The sequence below is a fragment of the Phyllobates terribilis genome, unplaced genomic scaffold, assembly GCF_046119375.1.
Source record: "Phyllobates terribilis strain yellow unplaced genomic scaffold, ASM4611937v1 Scaffold_94__1_contigs__length_6153435, whole genome shotgun sequence".
NCBI classification, from domain to species: Eukaryota; Metazoa; Chordata; class Amphibia; order Anura; family Dendrobatidae; genus Phyllobates; species Phyllobates terribilis.
Window position 1 is genome coordinate 853,302 of NW_027362854.1, and position 24,992 is coordinate 878,293.

Below are 24,992 nucleotides of genomic sequence, written 5' to 3' on the forward strand. Positions count from 1 at the left end.
CAACTTCAGCAACTGTGCATTGCATTGCCATGTAATGTGATGCAATGCTATCTTTCTAGCTCTCCCTTTTTACTTCCTTTTGGATAAACAGACATATTAGGCAAGCATTTTGGAGCTTTCACCTAAATAACTACAGGTGGTGAGATAAGCTGCACAATATAATTGACCTTTCAGTATATTGTTGCACACACACCATCTATTTAGCAAATGCCCTTGTTATCAACAGCAGCCTTTTAAACTCACCTGAGCTAACAGGTATGTGCGCTGGTTACTCTGCTGCGCTTAAAATTTCTTTTTTGGTTTGCTACAATGCCTTTTCTGAAACGTTGTCTCCTTCTGCTGGAACACTGACTTCTTTCATTTAATGCCTGCAGACTATAAAAGAGAACCCAACCCAAAAAGTTTGGTTGATTAGTCTGTGGCATTCTGTTAAACTGTTGCTTATGGCGGTCTCTGTGAGCTTCTCAGCGACATTCAGCCAGCCAGGTATCCTGCCTGCAGTAGATGGAATGTGGCAATGGAACGCTGGCTGCGCGTGTCATAATAGGCTCTGAGCCTTTATATACCTGTGCACAGCAGCAGCCACCTTCAGTCTGCTGCTGGACAGCCAGCAGCAGCAGCAGCAGGAGAGGTATGTAATCAGGAGCCCTCCTGCTAAGGGTAGACAGCTGCTCGTTCCACCCCACCCCCCGCCTTAATTGGTTCTCCTCCCTTCCAACGGTGTTGAGGCGGGTGGGAACAGCAGGGGGTGAAGGTGCTGTGTTTAAAGAGGTGGAGTTATGCAGATCTAAAACGCGTGGATTGCAGCAGCAGCAAGCCGAAAAGTGCAGGCATGTAAGGGATCTAGAGGTTGACAACATGTCTTCTTAACGGGAGTCCAGGAGCTCATCTCCACAAATGGACTTTTTAGGATCCTTGGGTGGCTCCGTAGTTTGAAACCAATTCTGGTTATCGCTTCTCGGCCTTTTGGCTAAGATCAAGTGTAGTATCTGTTCTTATCAGTTTAATATCTGATACGTCCCCTATCTGGGGACCATATATTAAATGGATTTTTAGAACAGGGAGATGGAAAAAGAGCTTGCTCTGTCCACTCCACGCATTGACCTGGTATTGCAGTATCTCCAGGACCGGTGCACCCCTTCTTTAATGCAGTTTCTAAAATCAGAAAGAATTGAATTCAATGTTTTTTGTTCATTTTGCTTGTTTGTCGGATTTTGGGATGGACTCTTTGGCTCTGCTTTTCTTCTCCTCATTGGATTTTTCATGTTCAAAGTTGCAGAAGCCAGATTACAAGCTCATTTTGGTTCAACTTCAGCAACTGTGCATTGCATTGCCATGTAATGTGATGCAATGCTATCTTTCTAGCTCTCCCTTTTTACTTCCTTTTGGATAAACAGACATATTAGGCAAGCATTTTGGAGCTTTCACCTAAATAACTACAGGTGGTGAGATAAGCTGCACAATATAATTGACCTTTCAGTATATTGTTGCACACACACCATCTATTTAGCAAATGCCCTTGTTATCAACAGCAGCCTTTTAAACTCACCTGAGCTAACAGGTATGTGCGCTGGTTACTCTGCTGCGCTTAAAATTTCTTTTTTGGTTTGCTACAATGCCTTTTCTGAAACGTTGTCTCCTTCTGCTGGAACACTGACTTCTTTCATTTAATGCCTGCAGACTATAAAAGAGAACCCAACCCAAAAAGTTTGGTTGATTAGTCTGTGGCATTCTGTTAAACTGTTGCTTATGGCGGTCTCTGTGAGCTTCTCAGCGACATTCAGCCAGCCAGGTATCCTGCCTGCAGTAGATGGAATGTGGCAATGGAACGCTGGCTGCGCGTGTCATAATAGGCTCTGAGCCTTTATATACCTGTGCACAGCAGCAGCCACCTTCAGTCTGCTGCTGGACAGCCAGCAGCAGCAGCAGCAGCAGGAGAGGTATGTAATCAGGAGCCCTCCTGCTAAGGGTAGACAGCTGCTCGTTCCACCCCACCCCCCGCCTTAATTGGTTCTCCTCCCTTCCAACGGTGTTGAGGCGGGTGGGAACAGCAGGGGGTGAAGGTGCTGTGTTTAAAGAGGTGGAGTTATGCAGATCTAAAACGCGTGGATTGCAGCAGCAGCAAGCCGAAAAGTGCAGGCATGTAAGGGATCTAGAGGTTGACAACATGTCTTCTTAACGGGAGTCCAGGAGCTCATCTCCACAAATGGACTTTTTAGGATCCTTGGGTGGCTCCGTAGTTTGAAACCAATTCTGGTTATCGCTTCTCGGCCTTTTGGCTAAGATCAAGTGTAGTATCTGTTCTTATCAGTTTAATATCTGATACGTCCCCTATCTGGGGACCATATATTAAATGGATTTTTAGAACAGGGAGATGGAAAAAGAGCTTGCTCTGTCCACTCCACGCATTGACCTGGTATTGCAGTATCTCCAGGACCGGTGCACCCCTTCTTTAATGCAGTTTCTAAAATCAGAAAGAATTGAATTCAATGTTTTTTGTTCATTTTGCTTGTTTGTCGGATTTTGGGATGGACTCTTTGGCTCTGCTTTTCTTCTCCTCATTGGATTTTTCATGTTCAAAGTTGCAGAAGCCAGATTACAAGCTCATTTTGGTTCAACTTCAGCAACTGTGCATTGCATTGCCATGTAATGTGATGCAATGCTATCTTTCTAGCTCTCCCTTTTTACTTCCTTTTGGATAAACAGACATATTAGGCAAGCATTTTGGAGCTTTCACCTAAATAACTACAGGTGGTGAGATAAGCTGCACAATATAATTGACCTTTCAGTATATTGTTGCACACACACCATCTATTTAGCAAATGCCCTTGTTATCAACAGCAGCCTTTTAAACTCACCTGAGCTAACAGGTATGTGCGCTGGTTACTCTGCTGCGCTTAAAATTTCTTTTTTGGTTTGCTACAATGCCTTTTCTGAAACGTTGTCTCCTTCTGCTGGAACACTGACTTCTTTCATTTAATGCCTGCAGACTATAAAAGAGAACCCAACCCAAAAAGTTTGGTTGATTAGTCTGTGGCATTCTGTTAAACTGTTGCTTATGGCGGTCTCTGTGAGCTTCTCAGCGACATTCAGCCAGCCAGGTATCCTGCCTGCAGTAGATGGAATGTGGCAATGGAACGCTGGCTGCGCGTGTCATAATAGGCTCTGAGCCTTTATATACCTGTGCACAGCAGCAGCCACCTTCAGTCTGCTGCTGGACAGCCAGCAGCAGCAGCAGCAGCAGGAGAGGTATGTAATCAGGAGCCCTCCTGCTAAGGGTAGACAGCTGCTCGTTCCACCCCACCCCCCGCCTTAATTGGTTCTCCTCCCTTCCAACGGTGTTGAGGCGGGTGGGAACAGCAGGGGGTGAAGGTGCTGTGTTTAAAGAGGTGGAGTTATGCAGATCTAAAACGCGTGGATTGCAGCAGCAGCAAGCCGAAAAGTGCAGGCATGTAAGGGATCTAGAGGTTGACAACATGTCTTCTTAACGGGAGTCCAGGAGCTCATCTCCACAAATGGACTTTTTAGGATCCTTGGGTGGCTCCGTAGTTTGAAACCAATTCTGGTTATCGCTTCTCGGCCTTTTGGCTAAGATCAAGTGTAGTATCTGTTCTTATCAGTTTAATATCTGATACGTCCCCTATCTGGGGACCATATATTAAATGGATTTTTAGAACAGGGAGATGGAAAAAGAGCTTGCTCTGTCCACTCCACGCATTGACCTGGTATTGCAGTATCTCCAGGACCGGTGCACCCCTTCTTTAATGCAGTTTCTAAAATCAGAAAGAATTGAATTCAATGTTTTTTGTTCATTTTGCTTGTTTGTCGGATTTTGGGATGGACTCTTTGGCTCTGCTTTTCTTCTCCTCATTGGATTTTTCATGTTCAAAGTTGCAGAAGCCAGATTACAAGCTCATTTTGGTTCAACTTCAGCAACTGTGCATTGCATTGCCATGTAATGTGATGCAATGCTATCTTTCTAGCTCTCCCTTTTTACTTCCTTTTGGATAAACAGACATATTAGGCAAGCATTTTGGAGCTTTCACCTAAATAACTACAGGTGGTGAGATAAGCTGCACAATATAATTGACCTTTCAGTATATTGTTGCACACACACCATCTATTTAGCAAATGCCCTTGTTATCAACAGCAGCCTTTTAAACTCACCTGAGCTAACAGGTATGTGCGCTGGTTACTCTGCTGCGCTTAAAATTTCTTTTTTGGTTTGCTACAATGCCTTTTCTGAAACGTTGTCTCCTTCTGCTGGAACACTGACTTCTTTCATTTAATGCCTGCAGACTATAAAAGAGAACCCAACCCAAAAAGTTTGGTTGATTAGTCTGTGGCATTCTGTTAAACTGTTGCTTATGGCGGTCTCTGTGAGCTTCTCAGCGACATTCAGCCAGCCAGGTATCCTGCCTGCAGTAGATGGAATGTGGCAATGGAACGCTGGCTGCGCGTGTCATAATAGGCTCTGAGCCTTTATATACCTGTGCACAGCAGCAGCCACCTTCAGTCTGCTGCTGGACAGCCAGCAGCAGCAGCAGCAGGAGAGGTATGTAATCAGGAGCCCTCCTGCTAAGGGTAGACAGCTGCTCGTTCCACCCCACCCCCCGCCTTAATTGGTTCTCCTCCCTTCCAACGGTGTTGAGGCGGGTGGGAACAGCAGGGGGTGAAGGTGCTGTGTTTAAAGAGGTGGAGTTATGCAGATCTAAAACGCGTGGATTGCAGCAGCAGCAAGCCGAAAAGTGCAGGCATGTAAGGGATCTAGAGGTTGACAACATGTCTTCTTAACGGGAGTCCAGGAGCTCATCTCCACAAATGGACTTTTTAGGATCCTTGGGTGGCTCCGTAGTTTGAAACCAATTCTGGTTATCGCTTCTCGGCCTTTTGGCTAAGATCAAGTGTAGTATCTGTTCTTATCAGTTTAATATCTGATACGTCCCCTATCTGGGGACCATATATTAAATGGATTTTTAGAACAGGGAGATGGAAAAAGAGCTTGCTCTGTCCACTCCACGCATTGACCTGGTATTGCAGTATCTCCAGGACCGGTGCACCCCTTCTTTAATGCAGTTTCTAAAATCAGAAAGAATTGAATTCAATGTTTTTTGTTCATTTTGCTTGTTTGTCGGATTTTGGGATGGACTCTTTGGCTCTGCTTTTCTTCTCCTCATTGGATTTTTCATGTTCAAAGTTGCAGAAGCCAGATTACAAGCTCATTTTGGTTCAACTTCAGCAACTGTGCATTGCATTGCCATGTAATGTGATGCAATGCTATCTTTCTAGCTCTCCCTTTTTACTTCCTTTTGGATAAACAGACATATTAGGCAAGCATTTTGGAGCTTTCACCTAAATAACTACAGGTGGTGAGATAAGCTGCACAATATAATTGACCTTTCAGTATATTGTTGCACACACACCATCTATTTAGCAAATGCCCTTGTTATCAACAGCAGCCTTTTAAACTCACCTGAGCTAACAGGTATGTGCGCTGGTTACTCTGCTGCGCTTAAAATTTCTTTTTTGGTTTGCTACAATGCCTTTTCTGAAACGTTGTCTCCTTCTGCTGGAACACTGACTTCTTTCATTTAATGCCTGCAGACTATAAAAGAGAACCCAACCCAAAAAGTTTGGTTGATTAGTCTGTGGCATTCTGTTAAACTGTTGCTTATGGCGGTCTCTGTGAGCTTCTCAGCGACATTCAGCCAGCCAGGTATCCTGCCTGCAGTAGATGGAATGTGGCAATGGAACGCTGGCTGCGCGTGTCATAATAGGCTCTGAGCCTTTATATACCTGTGCACAGCAGCAGCCACCTTCAGTCTGCTGCTGGACAGCCAGCAGCAGCAGCAGCAGGAGAGGTATGTAATCAGGAGCCCTCCTGCTAAGGGTAGACAGCTGCTCGTTCCACCCCACCCCCCGCCTTAATTGGTTCTCCTCCCTTCCAACGGTGTTGAGGCGGGTGGGAACAGCAGGGGGTGAAGGTGCTGTGTTTAAAGAGGTGGAGTTATGCAGATCTAAAACGCGTGGATTGCAGCAGCAGCAAGCCGAAAAGTGCAGGCATGTAAGGGATCTAGAGGTTGACAACATGTCTTCTTAACGGGAGTCCAGGAGCTCATCTCCACAAATGGACTTTTTAGGATCCTTGGGTGGCTCCGTAGTTTGAAACCAATTCTGGTTATCGCTTCTCGGCCTTTTGGCTAAGATCAAGTGTAGTATCTGTTCTTATCAGTTTAATATCTGATACGTCCCCTATCTGGGGACCATATATTAAATGGATTTTTAGAACAGGGAGATGGAAAAAGAGCTTGCTCTGTCCACTCCACGCATTGACCTGGTATTGCAGTATCTCCAGGACCGGTGCACCCCTTCTTTAATGCAGTTTCTAAAATCAGAAAGAATTGAATTCAATGTTTTTTGTTCATTTTGCTTGTTTGTCGGATTTTGGGATGGACTCTTTGGCTCTGCTTTTCTTCTCCTCATTGGATTTTTCATGTTCAAAGTTGCAGAAGCCAGATTACAAGCTCATTTTGGTTCAACTTCAGCAACTGTGCATTGCATTGCCATGTAATGTGATGCAATGCTATCTTTCTAGCTCTCCCTTTTTACTTCCTTTTGGATAAACAGACATATTAGGCAAGCATTTTGGAGCTTTCACCTAAATAACTACAGGTGGTGAGATAAGCTGCACAATATAATTGACCTTTCAGTATATTGTTGCACACACACCATCTATTTAGCAAATGCCCTTGTTATCAACAGCAGCCTTTTAAACTCACCTGAGCTAACAGGTATGTGCGCTGGTTACTCTGCTGCGCTTAAAATTTCTTTTTTGGTTTGCTACAATGCCTTTTCTGAAACGTTGTCTCCTTCTGCTGGAACACTGACTTCTTTCATTTAATGCCTGCAGACTATAAAAGAGAACCCAACCCAAAAAGTTTGGTTGATTAGTCTGTGGCATTCTGTTAAACTGTTGCTTATGGCGGTCTCTGTGAGCTTCTCAGCGACATTCAGCCAGCCAGGTATCCTGCCTGCAGTAGATGGAATGTGGCAATGGAACGCTGGCTGCGCGTGTCATAATAGGCTCTGAGCCTTTATATACCTGTGCACAGCAGCAGCCACCTTCAGTCTGCTGCTGGACAGCCAGCAGCAGCAGCAGCAGGAGAGGTATGTAATCAGGAGCCCTCCTGCTAAGGGTAGACAGCTGCTCGTTCCACCCCACCCCCCGCCTTAATTGGTTCTCCTCCCTTCCAACGGTGTTGAGGCGGGTGGGAACAGCAGGGGGTGAAGGTGCTGTGTTTAAAGAGGTGGAGTTATGCAGATCTAAAACGCGTGGATTGCAGCAGCAGCAAGCCGAAAAGTGCAGGCATGTAAGGGATCTAGAGGTTGACAACATGTCTTCTTAACGGGAGTCCAGGAGCTCATCTCCACAAATGGACTTTTTAGGATCCTTGGGTGGCTCCGTAGTTTGAAACCAATTCTGGTTATCGCTTCTCGGCCTTTTGGCTAAGATCAAGTGTAGTATCTGTTCTTATCAGTTTAATATCTGATACGTCCCCTATCTGGGGACCATATATTAAATGGATTTTTAGAACAGGGAGATGGAAAAAGAGCTTGCTCTGTCCACTCCACGCATTGACCTGGTATTGCAGTATCTCCAGGACCGGTGCACCCCTTCTTTAATGCAGTTTCTAAAATCAGAAAGAATTGAATTCAATGTTTTTTGTTCATTTTGCTTGTTTGTCAGATTTTGGGATGGACTCTTTGGCTCTGCTTTTCTTCTCCTCATTGGATTTTTCATGTTCAAAGTTGCAGAAGCCAGATTACAAGCTCATTTTGGTTCAACTTCAGCAACTGTGCATTGCATTGCCATGTAATGTGATGCAATGCTATCTTTCTAGCTCTCCCTTTTTACTTCCTTTTGGATAAACAGACATATTAGGCAAGCATTTTGGAGCTTTCACCTAAATAACTACAGGTGGTGAGATAAGCTGCACAATATAATTGACCTTTCAGTATATTGTTGCACACACACCATCTATTTAGCAAATGCCCTTGTTATCAACAGCAGCCTTTTAAACTCACCTGAGCTAACAGGTATGTGCGCTGGTTACTCTGCTGCGCTTAAAATTTCTTTTTTGGTTTGCTACAATGCCTTTTCTGAAACGTTGTCTCCTTCTGCTGGAACACTGACTTCTTTCATTTAATGCCTGCAGACTATAAAAGAGAACCCAACCCAAAAAGTTTGGTTGATTAGTCTGTGGCATTCTGTTAAACTGTTGCTTATGGCGGTCTCTGTGAGCTTCTCAGCGACATTCAGCCAGCCAGGTATCCTGCCTGCAGTAGATGGAATGTGGCAATGGAACGCTGGCTGCGCGTGTCATAATAGGCTCTGAGCCTTTATATACCTGTGCACAGCAGCAGCCACCTTCAGTCTGCTGCTGGACAGCCAGCAGCAGCAGCAGCAGGAGAGGTATGTAATCAGGAGCCCTCCTGCTAAGGGTAGACAGCTGCTCGTTCCACCCCACCCCCCGCCTTAATTGGTTCTCCTCCCTTCCAACGGTGTTGAGGCGGGTGGGAACAGCAGGGGGTGAAGGTGCTGTGTTTAAAGAGGTGGAGTTATGCAGATCTAAAACGCGTGGATTGCAGCAGCAGCAAGCCGAAAAGTGCAGGCATGTAAGGGATCTAGAGGTTGACAACATGTCTTCTTAACGGGAGTCCAGGAGCTCATCTCCACAAATGGACTTTTTAGGATCCTTGGGTGGCTCCGTAGTTTGAAACCAATTCTGGTTATCGCTTCTCGGCCTTTTGGCTCAGACCTAGTGTTTGGACAAGAGGTTCCTTGTGTACTAGCCCTCGGCCTTCCAGCATCGCCACTTCGGTGGCTTAAGCTGGATGCTGCTATAGGGGGAGAGTGAGGAGGAAACGAGAAGGCGATTCCTGAAGCGACCATGGGTGTCAAGCTTCGCTTTGCTGGGACCGGGGATCCCCGGGTCAAGAATGCTTTCCGTATCGAGGTCTCTGAGGAGAAGAAGGACCATTTCTCGTTGTCATACCTGGTCAACGCCATTTTCTATGAAATCCTGAAGATCCAGAAGTCGGAGATCATCTGTTTGCAGGAGTTCAGAAGGGAGCATAGGTACGTCTTGGTGCTTTCTTCTATGGCGGCTTGCCAAAACCTTTTCAAAACTCTTCAAGTCCTTTCAGAGCACCCTCAGCTGGATGGACTTATCTTCACTGTACTCTACTCTAAGGGGGATATCCCGGTGGTAGTATTCATGCACAACCCCTTTATCTCCCGGGATGATATCACTGCATTCCTGAGAAGACACTGCATTTTTGTGCAATTCTCCCATAAAATCTTAAATGGAGAAGGGCTGTGGACTGGGAAGTATAAATACTTTGTGAGGTTTGGGATAGACCCTCATGGTCCTGGAGGTATTCACTATCCTCCCCTGAACTTTACAATTGGAAGAGACTCTGGATATCTGTTTTTTCCCGAGGCGCCATTGTTCTGCAGGAGATGCAACATGTTCGGGCATATCCAGGATTTCTGCAAACAATTGCCAAACTGTAGAAAGTGCAACAAGTACGGTCATCTGGCGAAGGATTGTTCCAACCCGGTGGTATGTGATGCCTGCGGGGAGGAAGGACATGTGATTCGGGATTGTAAGGCTAAAGTCAAGCCTAGGTCCTTCTCCGAAGTGACCAAAGGTAAGCCTACTGTCCCTGCTGTTACCCCACAGGTGACTACTGCAGAGATCAATGAGGAGACGGAGCCCCCTGAGGTTGAAGATCTGGTGGGTGAGGCCCAGACCCTGTTGGACCCTCCAGCCCCTGCTGGGCCAAGTATGGAGATCTCCGAGTTGGATGTGGACCTCCCTCATCAGTCCGAAATATGTGGTGAGGGTGACATGGATGTGTCTCTTGCTCGAACCCCTGCATTGTCCTGGGGTGCTACAGACGAAGAGGTGGCCAGGGATGGTGGCCAAGGAGACTTTACTTCTGGGAGGTCTTTTGATGATGATGATACTCCTGAACTGGCCAATAAAAAACCCAGACGAGAGTACTCACCTGCCAGCGGAGGGTGCGACAGTCCTGCAAGTGACCGCATTTACCCGCAGGATGTCTTCTCCCCTGATGCTCCTTACCTTGGCATCCCTGAGAGCATCAACACCTTTGGGGTGCTTTCCCAGTCTGATGATAATGGATGAGTATGGTGTGATCAACATTGAGTCATGTATTTCTTTTCTTTAATTAATGTCTTGCCAATCTGGTTGGGATGTAGTGTCCCTAAATGTAAGGCAGATCAGATCTAAAATCAGAAGAACAACTGTTCTGGACTACCTGAAACATTTAGGTGCTGATGTTTTTTGCCTTCAGGAGTGTGGGATTCAGGATGCTCCTTGTGACAAAGACTGGCCTTACGGACAGCATATCTGGTCAGGGTCTAATCATAATAAAAATGATGGGGTGGGGATATTAGTTGGGAATAAAGAAATCTCTATTGATAGTTATATTGTGGTGGAGGTGGGCCGATGTTTAATTGCATTTTTGAGTTATAGAGGGTGGCGGGTCAGAATTATTAATTTATATTGCCCTACAGGGAAGGAAGAGCGGCTTGCTCTTCTTGAAAAATTAAGTTTTTTTCTTCCAGGGAAATCTCCCACTATTTTTGTTGGGGACGTTAATTGTGTCACAGAAGGAAAGTGTGACATAACAGGAAAGAAATTGTCCCATTTAATTTGTGATTTTTCCTTTTTAGATGCAGCAGTTATTGTTCTTGGCATGCCACCACCGCCGACATACCATGCTGACCGTGGTGAGATTCATTCCAGAATTGATTTAATGTTATTTTCTAAAAATATGGTATGTTTGGATTTTTCTCAACAAAAGGTACCTTTTTCGGACCATGAATGTTTGAGAGGCGTGTTTTGTGCGAATGGTGACCAAGTGTATGGCGGTGGGGTATGGAAGTTGAATGCAAGGCTGTTAGAGGATGATGAGGTGATGAATGAGTTTAATGTAAAGTATGAAAGATGGAGAATGCGTAAGAAGGATTTTGTGTGTGTTCTTGACTGGTGGGACTGGGTGAAAGTGCAATTTAAAACTTTCTTCAAAAAGTGGGGCTATAGAAAAGCTGCCAGATATAGGAATAGGTTTAATGACCTTAATAGACGGATTGACTGGTTGAGAAAGTGTGTTGCAAGTGGTTTGGAGATGTCTGATCAACTTACTGAGGCTAAGAATGAATTGAAGCGTGTGTTGGATGAGAAAGGAAAGGAAATTATATATCGTACTAAAATTGAGCACCTGGAGAAAAATGAGAAGTGTACGAGGTTCTTTTTTAAAAAAATGAATGGTAGGAAGACTGATATGAATGAAGTTGTGAATGAAAGTGGAACCAACTGTATGGGTGAGGATGTGCTGAAAGAAGTGAATAGGTTTTATAGCAAGTTGTATGATGAGAAATGGATTGACTCTGGGCTTGTGTCATATGTTCTGAATGGTGTGGAGAAAAAACTTGATTCTGAGGAGCGTGATCTGTTGTGTGAGGATGTAGTTCTGGATGAAGTGAAGAATGTGGTGTGGAGTGCTAAAAAGAGTAAGACTCCTGGGAAAGATGGTATACCTGTAGAGTTGTATGTGAAAGCATGGGAAGTTTTGGGAACAGATTTGACTGAGGTATGTAAGTATATGTGGGTGAATGGTAGGTTGTGTGAATCAATGAAAGAAGGAGTGGTTGTGCTTGTGTATAAAAAGGGTGAGAGGAAACGTTTGGAAAACTGGAGACCAATAACACTGCTGAATTCGGATTATAAGGTCTACAGTAAGTTACTGGCAAATCGTATGCGTGAAGTGATTGGTAGTGTTGTGGAGGAGGACCAAGTATGTGCAGTGCCTGGAAGAAGTATGAGTGATAACTTGTTATTGTTGAGAGATATGATTGGGGATTGCAAGGATAGAAAGCAGAAATGTATGACTTTAGCTATTGATTTTGAGAAGGCGTTTGACAGGGTTTCGCATGTGTTTCTGTTTAAAGTACTGGAAAGAATGGGGTTTCCTAGAGAATTTGTGAATTGTGTAAAATCATTGTATGATTGTGTGTCAAGTGAGTTCTTGGTTAATGGGTGGCTGTGTGACAAAGTGAAGATTAGGTCAGGAGTAAGGCAGGGGTGTCCTATGTCCCCCGTCTTATTTGTATGTGTAATAGAACCATTGTTATGTTTGATTAGACGGGATAAAATGATGAGAGGTTTGTTGGTGCCTGGTAGTGGTGGTAAGCATGTGAAAGTGTTAGGTTATATGGATGATGTTGTGGTTGTGAGTGAAAGTATGGCTTCTTTGAGTAGAATTAAATTGCTTTTGGATTTTTTTGTTGGTGCGTCTGGTTTTAGGGTAAATTGGAATAAATGTAGTTTTAAATGTTTTGGAGATAGTAGTATTCGTATGGATGGTGTAAAGTGTGAAGTGGGTGCAATCAAGATTTTGGGCGTATTATTTAATGATGACTTAAAAGGGAATGAAAGTTGGGAAGAGTGTGGTATGCGGGTTGAACGTAAATTGAATTTTTGGCGAATGAGAGAATTGACTCTGCGTGGTAAGGTATTAATTATCAAAGCAGTGATTCTCCCTATCCTGCTTTATGTGGCGACTGTTTTTCCTTCTCCTTACAGGAAAATTAAGAGAATAGAGAAGTTGGTATTCACATTCCTGTGGTGTAGTAAGATGGAGAAGTTGAAGCGGGAGAGCCTTTTTAAGGCTTGTCAGCATGGTGGGCTGGCCTTTCCCAATATTGAAGTTTTTTTAGGCCTTAATTATATTAAGACTGTGGTTATTTTGCTGGGTAAAGGCAATAAAGGTGCTTTTATGGCTAATTATTCTGCTGGATGGATGTTGTATGGGTTATGCTGGAGGAAGAGAGATGCGAGTGTGCCTGTGGCCTTTAAGTGTCCTGTTTGGTATGAGGTGATTGAGAAATTTGTGAGAAAGCATGATTTGTTGAGTGTGGGAATGAATGATTTTAGAATGACCAAGAATGTGGTGAAAAGAATGAGTGCAAATGAGGTAGAGTGTAATATTGTTGGGTTGAGAGGGAATGAGGTTTCAGATGCATGGAAGAAGTTAGATACGTATGGGATGTCAAACAAACAGAAGGATGTGGTGTGGATGACTTTACATAATATTTTACCTGTGAGAGAAGTGCAGAAGAAAAGAGAGTTGATAAGAACAGATGTGTGTCCGAGAGTGGGATGTGGTGGTTGTGAGACTGTGAGGCATGTTATGTGGGATTGTGAGTACGCGTACAGTGTGTGGAAGTGTGTAGGTGGATTGTGTAAGGGTTTAGCAGGCGTGAATTTTGTGGATTGGCGTGTGGCGATGTTTGGAATTGGTGCGTGTAGTCGGTCTAAAGATAGAATTTTATGGTTGATAATGGCTTGTGTGATGGAGAGTTTGTGGGATGCAAGGAACCTTGGACTTTTCAAGAGGAAATCTTTATCAGTGAATGAATGTGTTAGACTTATTCTTTCAAGACTATACCTGATATATAAGTTGGACAGCAGAGGCGGTGGTGGCACAGATGCCGAAGGGATTTGGAAATTTAAAAAGTGGCATTACCTTATCAAATACCAGTGATTTTTTTTCTTTGTGATTCCTTGAAGTTTCTGCATTTGTGTTACGTAAAGGATGTTCCCTTGTGATTATATTTCGTCTTATACTACTGCTAAATAAATAGAACCATGATGATGAGAAGTTTTAAGTAGCAAATTTTTGAGAAATTCATACTGTTTGCTAAAAAACTAAACTGAATGGTTTAAAAAAAAAAAAAAAAAAAAAAAAAAAAAAAAAAAATCTGTTCTTATCAGTTTAATATCTGATACGTCCCCTATCTGGGGACCATATATTAAATGGATCTTTAGAACAGGGAGATGGAAAAAGAGCTTGCTCTGTCCACTCCACGCATTGACCTGGTATTGCAGTATCTCCAGGACCGGTGCACCCCTTCTTTAATGCAGTTTCTAAAATCAGAAAGAATTGAATTCAATGTTTTTTGTTCATTTTGCTTGTTTGTCGGATTTTGGGATGGACTCTTTGGCTCTGCTTTTCTTCTCCTCATTGGATTTTTCATGTTCAAAGTTGCAGAAGCCAGATTACAAGCTCATTTTGGTTCAACTTCAGCAACTGTGCATTGCATTGCCATGTAATGTGATGCAATGCTATCTTTCTAGCTCTCCCTTTTTACTTCCTTTTGGATAAACAGACATATTAGGCAAGCATTTTGGAGCTTTCACCTAAATAACTACAGGTGGTGAGATAAGCTGCACAATATAATTGACCTTTCAGTATATTGTTGCACACACACCATCTATTTAGCAAATGCCCTTGTTATCAACAGCAGCCTTTTAAACTCACCTGAGCTAACAGGTATGTGCGCTGGTTACTCTGCTGCGCTTAAAATTTCTTTTTTGGTTTGCTACAATGCCTTTTCTGAAACGTTGTCTCCTTCTGCTGGAACACTGACTTCTTTCATTTAATGCCTGCAGACTATAAAAGAGAACCCAACCCAAAAAGTTTGGTTGATTAGTCTGTGGCATTCTGTTAAACTGTTGCTTATGGCGGTCTCTGTGAGCTTCTCAGCGACATTCAGCCAGCCAGGTATCCTGCCTGCAGTAGATGGAATGTGGCAATGGAACGCTGGCTGCGCGTGTCATAATAGGCTCTGAGCCTTTATATACCTGTGCACAGCAGCAGCCACCTTCAGTCTGCTGCTGGACAGCCAGCAGCAGCAGCAGCAGGAGAGGTATGTAATCAGGAGCCCTCCTGCTAAGGGTAGACAGCTGCTCGTTCCACCCCACCCCCCGCCTTAATTGGTTCTCCTCCCTTCCAACGGTGTTGAGGCGGGTGGGAACAGCAGGGGGTGAAGGTGCTGTGTTTAAAGAGGTGGAGTTATGCAGATCTAAAACGCGTGGATTGCAGCAGCAGCAAGCCGAAAAGTGCAGGCATGTAAGGGATCTAGAGGTTGACAACATGTCTTCTTAACGGGAGTCCAGGAGCTCATCTCCACAAATGGACTTTTTAGGATCCTTGGGTGGCTCCGTAGTTTGAAACCAATTCTGGTTATCGCTTCTCGGCCTTTTGGCTAAGATCAAGTGTAGTATCTGTTCTTATCAGTTTAATATCTGATACGTCCCCTATCTGGGGACCATATATTAAATGGATTTTTAGAACAGGGAGATGGAAAAAGAGCTTGCTCTGTCCACTCCACGCATTGACCTGGTATTGCAGTATCTCCAGGACCGGTGCACCCCTTCTTTAATGCAGTTTCTAAAATCAGAAAGAATTGAATTCAATGTTTTTTGTTCATTTTGCTTGTTTGTCGGATTTTGGGATGGACTCTTTGGCTCTGCTTTTCTTCTCCTCATTGGATTTTTCATGTTCAAAGTTGCAGAAGCCAGATTACAAGCTCATTTTGGTTCAACTTCAGCAACTGTGCATTGCATTGCCATGTAATGTGATGCAATGCTATCTTTCTAGCTCTCCCTTTTTACTTCCTTTTGGATAAACAGACATATTAGGCAAGCATTTTGGAGCTTTCACCTAAATAACTACAGGTGGTGAGATAAGCTGCACAATATAATTGACCTTTCAGTATATTGTTGCACACACACCATCTATTTAGCAAATGCCCTTGTTATCAACAGCAGCCTTTTAAACTCACCTGAGCTAACAGGTATGTGCGCTGGTTACTCTGCTGCGCTTAAAATTTCTTTTTTGGTTTGCTACAATGCCTTTTCTGAAACGTTGTCTCCTTCTGCTGGAACACTGACTTCTTTCATTTAATGCCTGCAGACTATAAAAGAGAACCCAACCCAAAAAGTTTGGTTGATTAGTCTGTGGCATTCTGTTAAACTGTTGCTTATGGCGGTCTCTGTGAGCTTCTCAGCGACATTCAGCCAGCCAGGTATCCTGCCTGCAGTAGATGGAATGTGGCAATGGAACGCTGGCTGCGCGTGTCATAATAGGCTCTGAGCCTTTATATACCTGTGCACAGCAGCAGCCACCTTCAGTCTGCTGCTGGACAGCCAGCAGCAGCAGCAGCAGGAGAGGTATGTAATCAGGAGCCCTCCTGCTAAGGGTAGACAGCTGCTCGTTCCACCCCACCCCCCGCCTTAATTGGTTCTCCTCCCTTCCAACGGTGTTGAGGCGGGTGGGAACAGCAGGGGGTGAAGGTGCTGTGTTTAAAGAGGTGGAGTTATGCAGATCTAAAACGCGTGGATTGCAGCAGCAGCAAGCCGAAAAGTGCAGGCATGTAAGGGATCTAGAGGTTGACAACATGTCTTCTTAACGGGAGTCCAGGAGCTCATCTCCACAAATGGACTTTTTAGGATCCTTGGGTGGCTCCGTAGTTTGAAACCAATTCTGGTTATCGCTTCTCGGCCTTTTGGCTAAGATCAAGTGTAGTATCTGTTCTTATCAGTTTAATATCTGATACGTCCCCTATCTGGGGACCATATATTAAATGGATTTTTAGAACAGGGAGATGGAAAAAGAGCTTGCTCTGTCCACTCCACGCATTGACCTGGTATTGCAGTATCTCCAGGACCGGTGCACCCCTTCTTTAATGCAGTTTCTAAAATCAGAAAGAATTGAATTCAATGTTTTTTGTTCATTTTGCTTGTTTGTCGGATTTTGGGATGGACTCTTTGGCTCTGCTTTTCTTCTCCTCATTGGATTTTTCATGTTCAAAGTTGCAGAAGCCAGATTACAAGCTCATTTTGGTTCAACTTCAGCAACTGTGCATTGCATTGCCATGTAATGTGATGCAATGCTATCTTTCTAGCTCTCCCTTTTTACTTCCTTTTGGATAAACAGACATATTAGGCAAGCATTTTGGAGCTTTCACCTAAATAACTACAGGTGGTGAGATAAGCTGCACAATATAATTGACCTTTCAGTATATTGTTGCACACACACCATCTATTTAGCAAATGCCCTTGTTATCAACAGCAGCCTTTTAAACTCACCTGAGCTAACAGGTATGTGCGCTGGTTACTCTGCTGCGCTTAAAATTTCTTTTTTGGTTTGCTACAATGCCTTTTCTGAAACGTTGTCTCCTTCTGCTGGAACACTGACTTCTTTCATTTAATGCCTGCAGACTATAAAAGAGAACCCAACCCAAAAAGTTTGGTTGATTAGTCTGTGGCATTCTGTTAAACTGTTGCTTATGGCGGTCTCTGTGAGCTTCTCAGCGACATTCAGCCAGCCAGGTATCCTGCCTGCAGTAGATGGAATGTGGCAATGGAACGCTGGCTGCGCGTGTCATAATAGGCTCTGAGCCTTTATATACCTGTGCACAGCAGCAGCCACCTTCAGTCTGCTGCTGGACAGCCAGCAGCAGCAGCAGCAGGAGAGGTATGTAATCAGGAGCCCTCCTGCTAAGGGTAGACAGCTGCTCGTTCCACCCCACCCCCCGCCTTAATTGGTTCTCCTCCCTTCCAACGGTGTTGAGGCGGGTGGGAACAGCAGGGGGTGAAGGTGCTGTGTTTAAAGAGGTGGAGTTATGCAGATCTAAAACGCGTGGATTGCAGCAGCAGCAAGCCGAAAAGTGCAGGCATGTAAGGGATCTAGAGGTTGACAACATGTCTTCTTAACGGGAGTCCAGGAGCTCATCTCCACAAATGGACTTTTTAGGATCCTTGGGTGGCTCCGTAGTTTGAAACCAATTCTGGTTATCGCTTCTCGGCCTTTTGGCTAAGATCAAGTGTAGTATCTGTTCTTATCAGTTTAATATCTGATACGTCCCCTATCTGGGGACCATATATTAAATGGATTTTTAGAACAGGGAGATGGAAAAAGAGCTTGCTCTGTCCACTCCACGCATTGACCTGGTATTGCAGTATCTCCAGGACCGGTGCACCCCTTCTTTAATGCAGTTTCTAAAATCAGAAAGAATTGAATTCAATGTTTTTTGTTCATTTTGCTTGTTTGTCGGATTTTGGGATGGACTCTTTGGCTCTGCTTTTCTTCTCCTCATTGGATTTTTCATGTTCAAAGTTGCAGAAGCCAGATTACAAGCTCATTTTGGTTCAACTTCAGCAACTGTGCATTGCATTGCCATGTAATGTGATGCAATGCTATCTTTCTAGCTCTCCCTTTTTACTTCCTTTTGGATAAACAGACATATTAGGCAAGCATTTTGGAGCTTTCACCTAAATAACTACAGGTGGTGAGATAAGCTGCACAATATAATTGACCTTTCAGTATATTGTTGCACACACACCATCTATTTAGCAAATGCCCTTGTTATCAACAGCAGCCTTTTAAACTCACCTGAGCTAACAGGTATGTGCGCTGGTTACTCTGCTGCGCTTAAAATTTCTTTTTTGGTTTGCTACAATGCCTTTTCTGAAACGTTGTCTCCTTCTGCTGGAACACTGACTTCTTTCATTTAATGCCTGCAGACTATAAAAGAGAACCCAACCCAAAAAGTTTGGTTGATTAGTCTGTGGCATTCTGTTAAACTGTTGCTTATGGCGGTCTCTGTGAGCTTCTCAGCGACATTCAGCCAGCCAGGTATCCTGCCTGCAGTAGATGGAATGTGGCAATGGAACGCTGGCTGCGCGTGTCATAATAGGCTCTGAGCCTTTATATACCTGTGCACAGCAGCAGCCACCTTCAGTCTGCTGCTGGACAGCCAGCAGCAGCAGCAGCAGGAGAGGTATGTAATCAGGAGCCCTCCTGCTAAGGGTAGACAGCTGCTCGTTCCACCCCACCCCCCGCCTTAATTGGTTCTCCTCCCTTCCAACGGTGTTGAGGCGGGTGGGAACAGCAGGGGGTGAAGGTGCTGTGTTTAAAGAGGTGGAGTTATGCAGATCTAAAACGCGTGGATTGCAGCAGCAGCAAGCCGAAAAGTGCAGGCATGTAAGGGATCTAGAGGTTGACAACATGTCTTCTTAACGGGAGTCCAGGAGCTCATCTCCACAAATGGACTTTTTAGGATCCTTGGGTGGCTCCGTAGTTTGAAACCAATTCTGGTTATCGCTTCTCGGCCTTTTGGCTAAGATCAAGTGTAGTATCTGTTCTTATCAGTTTAATATCTGATACGTCCCCTATCTGGGGACCATATATTAAATGGATTTTTAGAACAGGGAGATGGAAAAAGAGCTTGCTCTGTCCACTCCACGCATTGACCTGGTATTGCAGTATCTCCAGGACCGGTGCACCCCTTCTTTAATGCAGTTTCTAAAATCAGAAAGAATTGAATTCAATGTTTTTTGTTCATTTTGCTTGTTTGTCGGATTTTGGGATGGACTCTTTGGCTCTGCTTTTCTTCTCCTCATTGGATTTTTCATGTTCAAAGTTGCAGAAGCCAGATTACAAGCTCATTTTGGTTCAACTTCAGCAACTGTGCATTGCATTGCCATGTAATGTGATGCAATGCTATCTTTCTAGCTCTCCCTTTTTACTTCCTTTTGGATAAACAGACATATTAGGCAAGCATTTTGGAGCTTTCACCTAAATAACTACAGGTGGTGAGATAAGCTGCACAATATAATTGACCTTTCAGTATATTGTTGCACACACACCATCTATTTAGCAAATGCCCTTGTTATCAACAGCAGCCTTTTAAACTCACCTGAGCTAACAGGTATGTGCGCTGGTTACTCTGCTGCGCTTAAAATTTCTTTTTTGGTTTGCTACAATGCCTTTTCTGAAACGTTGTCTCCTTCTGCTGGAACACTGACTTCTTTCATTTAATGCCTGCAGACTATAAAAGAGAACCCAACCCAAAAAGTTTGGTTGATTAGTCTGTGGCATTCTGTTAAACTGTTGCTTATGGCGGTCTCTGTGAGCTTCTCAGCGACATTCAGCCAGCCAGGTATCCTGCCTGCAGTAGATGGAATGTGGCAATGGAACGCTGGCTGCGCGTGTCATAATAGGCTCTGAGCCTTTATATACCTGTGCACAGCAGCAGCCACCTTCAGTCTGCTGCTGGACAGCCAGCAGCAGCAGCAGCAGGAGAGGTATGTAATCAGGAGCCCTCCTGCTAAGGGTAGACAGCTGCTCGTTCCACCCCACCCCCCGCCTTAATTGGTTCTCCTCCCTTCCAACGGTGTTGAGGCGGGTGGGAACAGCAGGGGGTGAAGGTGCTGTGTTTAAAGAGGTGGAGTTATGCAGATCTAAAACGCGTGGATTGCAGCAGCAGCAAGCCGAAAAGTGCAGGCATGTAAGGGATCTAGAGGTTGACAACATGTCTTCTTAACGGGAGTCCAGGAGCTCATCTCCACAAATGGACTTTTTAGGATCCTTGGGTGGCTCCGTAGTTTGAAACCAATTCTGGTTATCGCTTCTCGGCCTTTTGGCTAAGATCAAGTGTAGTATCTGTTCTTATCAGTTTAATATCTGATACGTCCCCTATCTGGGGACCATATATTAAATGGATTTTTAGAACAGGGAGATGGAAAAAGAGCTTGCTCTGTCCACTCCACGCATTGACCTGGTATTGCAGTATCTCCAGGACCGGTGCACCCCTTCTTTAATGCAGTTTCTAAAATCAGAAAGAATTGAATTCAATGTTTTTTGTTCATTTTGCTTGTTTGTCGGATTTTGGGATGGACTCTTTGGCTCTGCTTTTCTTCTCCTCATTGGATTTTTCATGTTCAAAGTTGCAGAAGCCAGATTACAAGCTCATTTTGGTTCAACTTCAGCAACTGTGCATTGCATTGCCATGTAATGTGATGCAATGCTATCTTTCTAGCTCTCCCTTTTTACTTCCTTTTGGATAAACAGACATATTAGGCAAGCATTTTGGAGCTTTCACCTAAATAACTACAGGTGGTGAGATAAGCTGCACAATATAATTGACCTTTCAGTATATTGTTGCACACACACCATCTATTTAGCAAATGCCCTTGTTATCAACAGCAGCCTTTTAAACTCACCTGAGCTAACAGGTATGTGCGCTGGTTACTCTGCTGCGCTTAAAATTTCTTTTTTGGTTTGCTACAATGCCTTTTCTGAAACGTTGTCTCCTTCTGCTGGAACACTGACTTCTTTCATTTAATGCCTGCAGACTATAAAAGAGAACCCAACCCAAAAAGTTTGGTTGATTAGTCTGTGGCATTCTGTTAAACTGTTGCTTATGGCGGTCTCTGTGAGCTTCTCAGCGACATTCAGCCAGCCAGGTATCCTGCCTGCAGTAGATGGAATGTGGCAATGGAACGCTGGCTGCGCGTGTCATAATAGGCTCTGAGCCTTTATATACCTGTGCACAGCAGCAGCCACCTTCAGTCTGCTGCTGGACAGCCAGCAGCAGCAGCAGCAGGAGAGGTATGTAATCAGGAGCTCTCCTGCTAAGGGTAGACAGCTGCTCGTTCCACCCCACCCCCCGCCTTAATTGGTTCTCCTCCCTTCCAACGGTGTTGAGGCGGGTGGGAACAGCAGGGGGTGAAGGTGCTGTGTTTAAAGAGGTGGAGTTATGCAGATCTAAAACGCGTGGATTGCAGCAGCAGCAAGCCGAAAAGTGCAGGCATGTAAGGGATCTAGAGGTTGACAACATGTCTTCTTAACGGGAGTCCAGGAGCTCATCTCCACAAATGGACTTTTTAGGATCCTTGGGTGGCTCCGTAGTTTGAAACCAATTCTGGTTATCGCTTCTCGGCCTTTTGGCTAAGATCAAGTGTAGTATCTGTTCTTATCAGTTTAATATCTGATACGTCCCCTATCTGGGGACCATATATTAAATGGATTTTTAGAACAGGGAGATGGAAAAAGAGCTTGCTCTGTCCACTCCACGCATTGACCTGGTATTGCAGTATCTCCAGGACCGGTGCACCCCTTCTTTAATGCAGTTTCTAAAATCAGAAAGAATTGAATTCAATGTTTTTTGTTCATTTTGCTTGTTTGTCGGATTTTGGGATGGACTCTTTGGCTCTGCTTTTCTTCTCCTCATTGGATTTTTCATGTTCAAAGTTGCAGAAGCCAGATTACAAGCTCATTTTGGTTCAACTTCAGCAACTGTGCATTGCATTGCCATGTAATGTGATGCAATGCTATCTTTCTAGCTCTCCCTTTTTACTTCCTTTTGGATAAACAGACATATTAGGCAAGCATTTTGGAGCTTTCACCTAAATAACTACAGGTGGTGAGATAAGCTGCACAATATAATTGACCTTTCAGTATATTGTTGCACACACACCATCTATTTAGCAAATGCCCTTGTTATCAACAGCAGCCTTTTAAACTCACCTGAGCTAACAGGTATGTGCGCTGGTTACTCTGCTGCGCTTAAAATTTCTTTTTTGGTTTGCTACAATGCCTTTTCTGAAACGTTGTCTCCTTCTGCTGGAACACTGACTTCTTTCATTTAATGCCTGCAGACTATAAAAGAGAACCCAACCCAAAAAGTTTGGTTGATTAGTCTGTGGCATTCTGTTAAACTGTTGCTTATGGCGGTCTCTGTGAGCTTCTCAGCGACATTCAGCCAGCCAGGTATCCTGCCTGCAGTAGATGGAATGTGGCAATGGAACGCTGGCTGCGCGTGTCATAATAGGCTCTGAGCCTTTATATACCTGTGCACAGCAGCAGCCACCTTCAGTCTGCTGCTGGACAGCCAGCAGCAGCAGCAGCAGGAGAGGTATGTAATCAGGAGCCCTCCTGCTAAGGGTAGACAGCTGCTCGTTCCACCCCACCCCCCGCCTTAATTGGTTCTCCTCCCTTCCAACGGTGTTGAGGCGGGTGGGAACAGCAGGGGGTGAAGGTGCTGTGTTTAAAGAGGTGGAGTTATGCAGATCTAAAACGCGTGGATTGCAGCAGCAGCAAGCCGAAAAGTGCAGGCATGTAAGGGATCTAGAGGTTGACAACATGTCTTCTTAACGGGAGTCCAGGAGCTCATCTCCACAAATGGACTTTTCAGGATCCTTGGGTGGCTCCGTAGTTTGAAACCAATTCTGGTTATCGCTTCTCGGCCTTTTGGCTAAGATCAAGTGTAGTATCTGTTCTTATCAGTTTAATATCTGATACGTCCCCTATCTGGGGACCATATATTAAATGGATTTTTAGAACAGGGAGATGGAAAAAGAGCTTGCTCTGTCCACTCCACGCATTGACCTGGTATTGCAGTATCTCCAGGACCGGTGCACCCCTTCTTTAATGCAGTTTCTAAAATCAGAAAGAATTGAATTCAATGTTTTTTGTTCATTTTGCTTGTTTGTCGGATTTTGGGATGGACTCTTTGGCTCTGCTTTTCTTCTCCTCATTGGATTTTTCATGTTCAAAGTTGCAGAAGCCATATTACAAGCTCATTTTGGTTCAACTTCAGCAACTGTGCATTGCATTGCCATGTAATGTGATGCAATGCTATCTTTCTAGCTCTCCCTTTTTACTTCCTTTTGGATAAACAGACATATTAGGCAAGCATTTTGGAGCTTTCACCTAAATAACTACAGGTGGTGAGATAAGCTGCACAATATAATTGACCTTTCAGTATATTGTTGCACACACACCATCTATTTAGCAAATGCCCTTGTTATCAACAGCAGCCTTTTAAACTCACCTGAGCTAACAGGTATGTGCGCTGGTTACTCTGCTGCGCTTAAAATTTCTTTTTTGGTTTGCTACAATGCCTTTTCTGAAACGTTGTCTCCTTCTGCTGGAACACTGACTTCTTTCATTTAATGCCTGCAGACTATAAAAGAGAACCCAACCCAAAAAGTTTGGTTGATTAGTCTGTGGCATTCTGTTAAACTGTTGCTTATGGCGGTCTCTGTGAGCTTCTCAGCGACATTCAGCCAGCCAGGTATCCTGCCTGCAGTAGATGGAATGTGGCAATGGAACGCTGGCTGCGCGTGTCATAATAGGCTCTGAGCCTTTATATACCTGTGCACAGCAGCAGCCACCTTCAGTCTGCTGCTGGACAGCCAGCAGCAGCAGCAGCAGGAGAGGTATGTAATCAGGAGCCCTCCTGCTAAGGGTAGACAGCTGCTCGTTCCACCCCACCCCCCGCCTTAATTGGTTCTCCTCCCTTCCAACGGTGTTGAGGCGGGTGGGAACAGCAGGGGGTGAAGGTGCTGTGTTTAAAGAGGTGGAGTTATGCAGATCTAAAACGCGTGGATTGCAGCAGCAGCAAGCCGAAAAGTGCAGGCATGTAAGGGATCTAGAGGTTGACAACATGTCTTCTTAACGGGAGTCCAGGAGCTCATCTCCACAAATGGACTTTTTAGGATCCTTGGGTGGCTCCGTAGTTTGAAACCAATTCTGGTTATCGCTTCTCGGCCTTTTGGCTAAGATCAAGTGTAGTATCTGTTCTTATCAGTTTAATATCTGATACGTCCCCTATCTGGGGACCATATATTAAATGGATTTTTAGAACAGGGAGATGGAAAAAGAGCTTGCTCTGTCCACTCCACGCATTGACCTGGTATTGCAGTATCTCCAGGACCGGTGCACCCCTTCTTTAATGCAGTTTCTAAAATCAGAAAGAATTGAATTCAATGTTTTTTGTTCATTTTGCTTGTTTGTCGGATTTTGGGATGGACTCTTTGGCTCTGCTTTTCTTCTCCTCATTGGATTTTTCATGTTCAAAGTTGCAGAAGCTAGATTACAAGCTCATTTTGGTTCAACTTCAGCAACTGTGCATTGCATTGCCATGTAATGTGATGCAATGCTATCTTTCTAGCTCTCCCTTTTTACTTCCTTTTGGATAAACAGACATATTAGGCAAGCATTTTGGAGCTTTCACCTAAATAACTACAGGTGGTGAGATAAGCTGCACAATATAATTGACCTTTCAGTATATTGTTGCACACACACCATCTATTTAGCAAATGCCCTTGTTATCAACAGCAGCCTTTTAAACTCACCTGAGCTAACAGGTATGTGCGCTGGTTACTCTGCTGCGCTTAAAATTTCTTTTTTGGTTTGCTACAATGCCTTTTCTGAAACGTTGTCTCCTTCTGCTGGAACACTGACTTCTTTCATTTAATGCCTGC

The 24,992-nt window shown here is 44.3% G+C and overlaps 15 non-coding genes across 15 annotated transcripts; all 15 read left to right on the forward strand.

Annotated features, from left to right (window-relative positions):
- The first annotated feature begins 950 nt into the window (after positions 1 to 950).
- On the forward strand, positions 951 to 1,141 carry LOC141198228 (U2 spliceosomal RNA). Its single transcript, XR_012270186.1, has one exon. It is a non-coding gene; the product is annotated as a U2 spliceosomal RNA (small nuclear RNA).
- Positions 1,142 to 2,259: 1,118 nt separating this feature from the next.
- LOC141198229 (U2 spliceosomal RNA) lies at positions 2,260 to 2,450 on the forward strand. The gene has a single exon (XR_012270187.1). It is a non-coding gene; the product is annotated as a U2 spliceosomal RNA (small nuclear RNA).
- A 1,118-nt stretch (positions 2,451 to 3,568) lies between these two features.
- LOC141198230 (U2 spliceosomal RNA) lies at positions 3,569 to 3,759 on the forward strand. The gene has a single exon (XR_012270188.1). It is a non-coding gene; the product is annotated as a U2 spliceosomal RNA (small nuclear RNA).
- A 1,115-nt stretch (positions 3,760 to 4,874) lies between these two features.
- LOC141198231 (U2 spliceosomal RNA) lies at positions 4,875 to 5,065 on the forward strand. The gene has a single exon (XR_012270189.1). It is a non-coding gene; the product is annotated as a U2 spliceosomal RNA (small nuclear RNA).
- A 1,115-nt stretch (positions 5,066 to 6,180) lies between these two features.
- On the forward strand, positions 6,181 to 6,371 carry LOC141198232 (U2 spliceosomal RNA). Its single transcript, XR_012270190.1, has one exon. It is a non-coding gene; the product is annotated as a U2 spliceosomal RNA (small nuclear RNA).
- A 1,115-nt stretch (positions 6,372 to 7,486) lies between these two features.
- On the forward strand, positions 7,487 to 7,677 carry LOC141198233 (U2 spliceosomal RNA). Its single transcript, XR_012270191.1, has one exon. It is a non-coding gene; the product is annotated as a U2 spliceosomal RNA (small nuclear RNA).
- Positions 7,678 to 13,811: 6,134 nt separating this feature from the next.
- Positions 13,812 to 14,007, forward strand: LOC141197986 (U2 spliceosomal RNA). Its single transcript, XR_012269985.1, has one exon. It is a non-coding gene; the product is annotated as a U2 spliceosomal RNA (small nuclear RNA).
- A 1,115-nt stretch (positions 14,008 to 15,122) lies between these two features.
- On the forward strand, positions 15,123 to 15,313 carry LOC141198234 (U2 spliceosomal RNA). Its single transcript, XR_012270192.1, has one exon. It is a non-coding gene; the product is annotated as a U2 spliceosomal RNA (small nuclear RNA).
- Positions 15,314 to 16,428: 1,115 nt separating this feature from the next.
- LOC141198236 (U2 spliceosomal RNA) lies at positions 16,429 to 16,619 on the forward strand. The gene has a single exon (XR_012270194.1). It is a non-coding gene; the product is annotated as a U2 spliceosomal RNA (small nuclear RNA).
- A 1,115-nt stretch (positions 16,620 to 17,734) lies between these two features.
- On the forward strand, positions 17,735 to 17,925 carry LOC141198237 (U2 spliceosomal RNA). Its single transcript, XR_012270195.1, has one exon. It is a non-coding gene; the product is annotated as a U2 spliceosomal RNA (small nuclear RNA).
- Positions 17,926 to 19,040: 1,115 nt separating this feature from the next.
- Positions 19,041 to 19,231, forward strand: LOC141198238 (U2 spliceosomal RNA). Its single transcript, XR_012270196.1, has one exon. It is a non-coding gene; the product is annotated as a U2 spliceosomal RNA (small nuclear RNA).
- Positions 19,232 to 20,346: 1,115 nt separating this feature from the next.
- On the forward strand, positions 20,347 to 20,537 carry LOC141198239 (U2 spliceosomal RNA). The gene has a single exon (XR_012270197.1). It is a non-coding gene; the product is annotated as a U2 spliceosomal RNA (small nuclear RNA).
- A 1,115-nt stretch (positions 20,538 to 21,652) lies between these two features.
- Positions 21,653 to 21,843, forward strand: LOC141198240 (U2 spliceosomal RNA). The gene has a single exon (XR_012270198.1). It is a non-coding gene; the product is annotated as a U2 spliceosomal RNA (small nuclear RNA).
- Positions 21,844 to 22,958: 1,115 nt separating this feature from the next.
- LOC141198243 (U2 spliceosomal RNA) lies at positions 22,959 to 23,149 on the forward strand. Its single transcript, XR_012270200.1, has one exon. It is a non-coding gene; the product is annotated as a U2 spliceosomal RNA (small nuclear RNA).
- A 1,115-nt stretch (positions 23,150 to 24,264) lies between these two features.
- On the forward strand, positions 24,265 to 24,455 carry LOC141198244 (U2 spliceosomal RNA). The gene has a single exon (XR_012270201.1). It is a non-coding gene; the product is annotated as a U2 spliceosomal RNA (small nuclear RNA).
- The last annotated feature ends 537 nt before the right edge of the window (positions 24,456 to 24,992 follow it).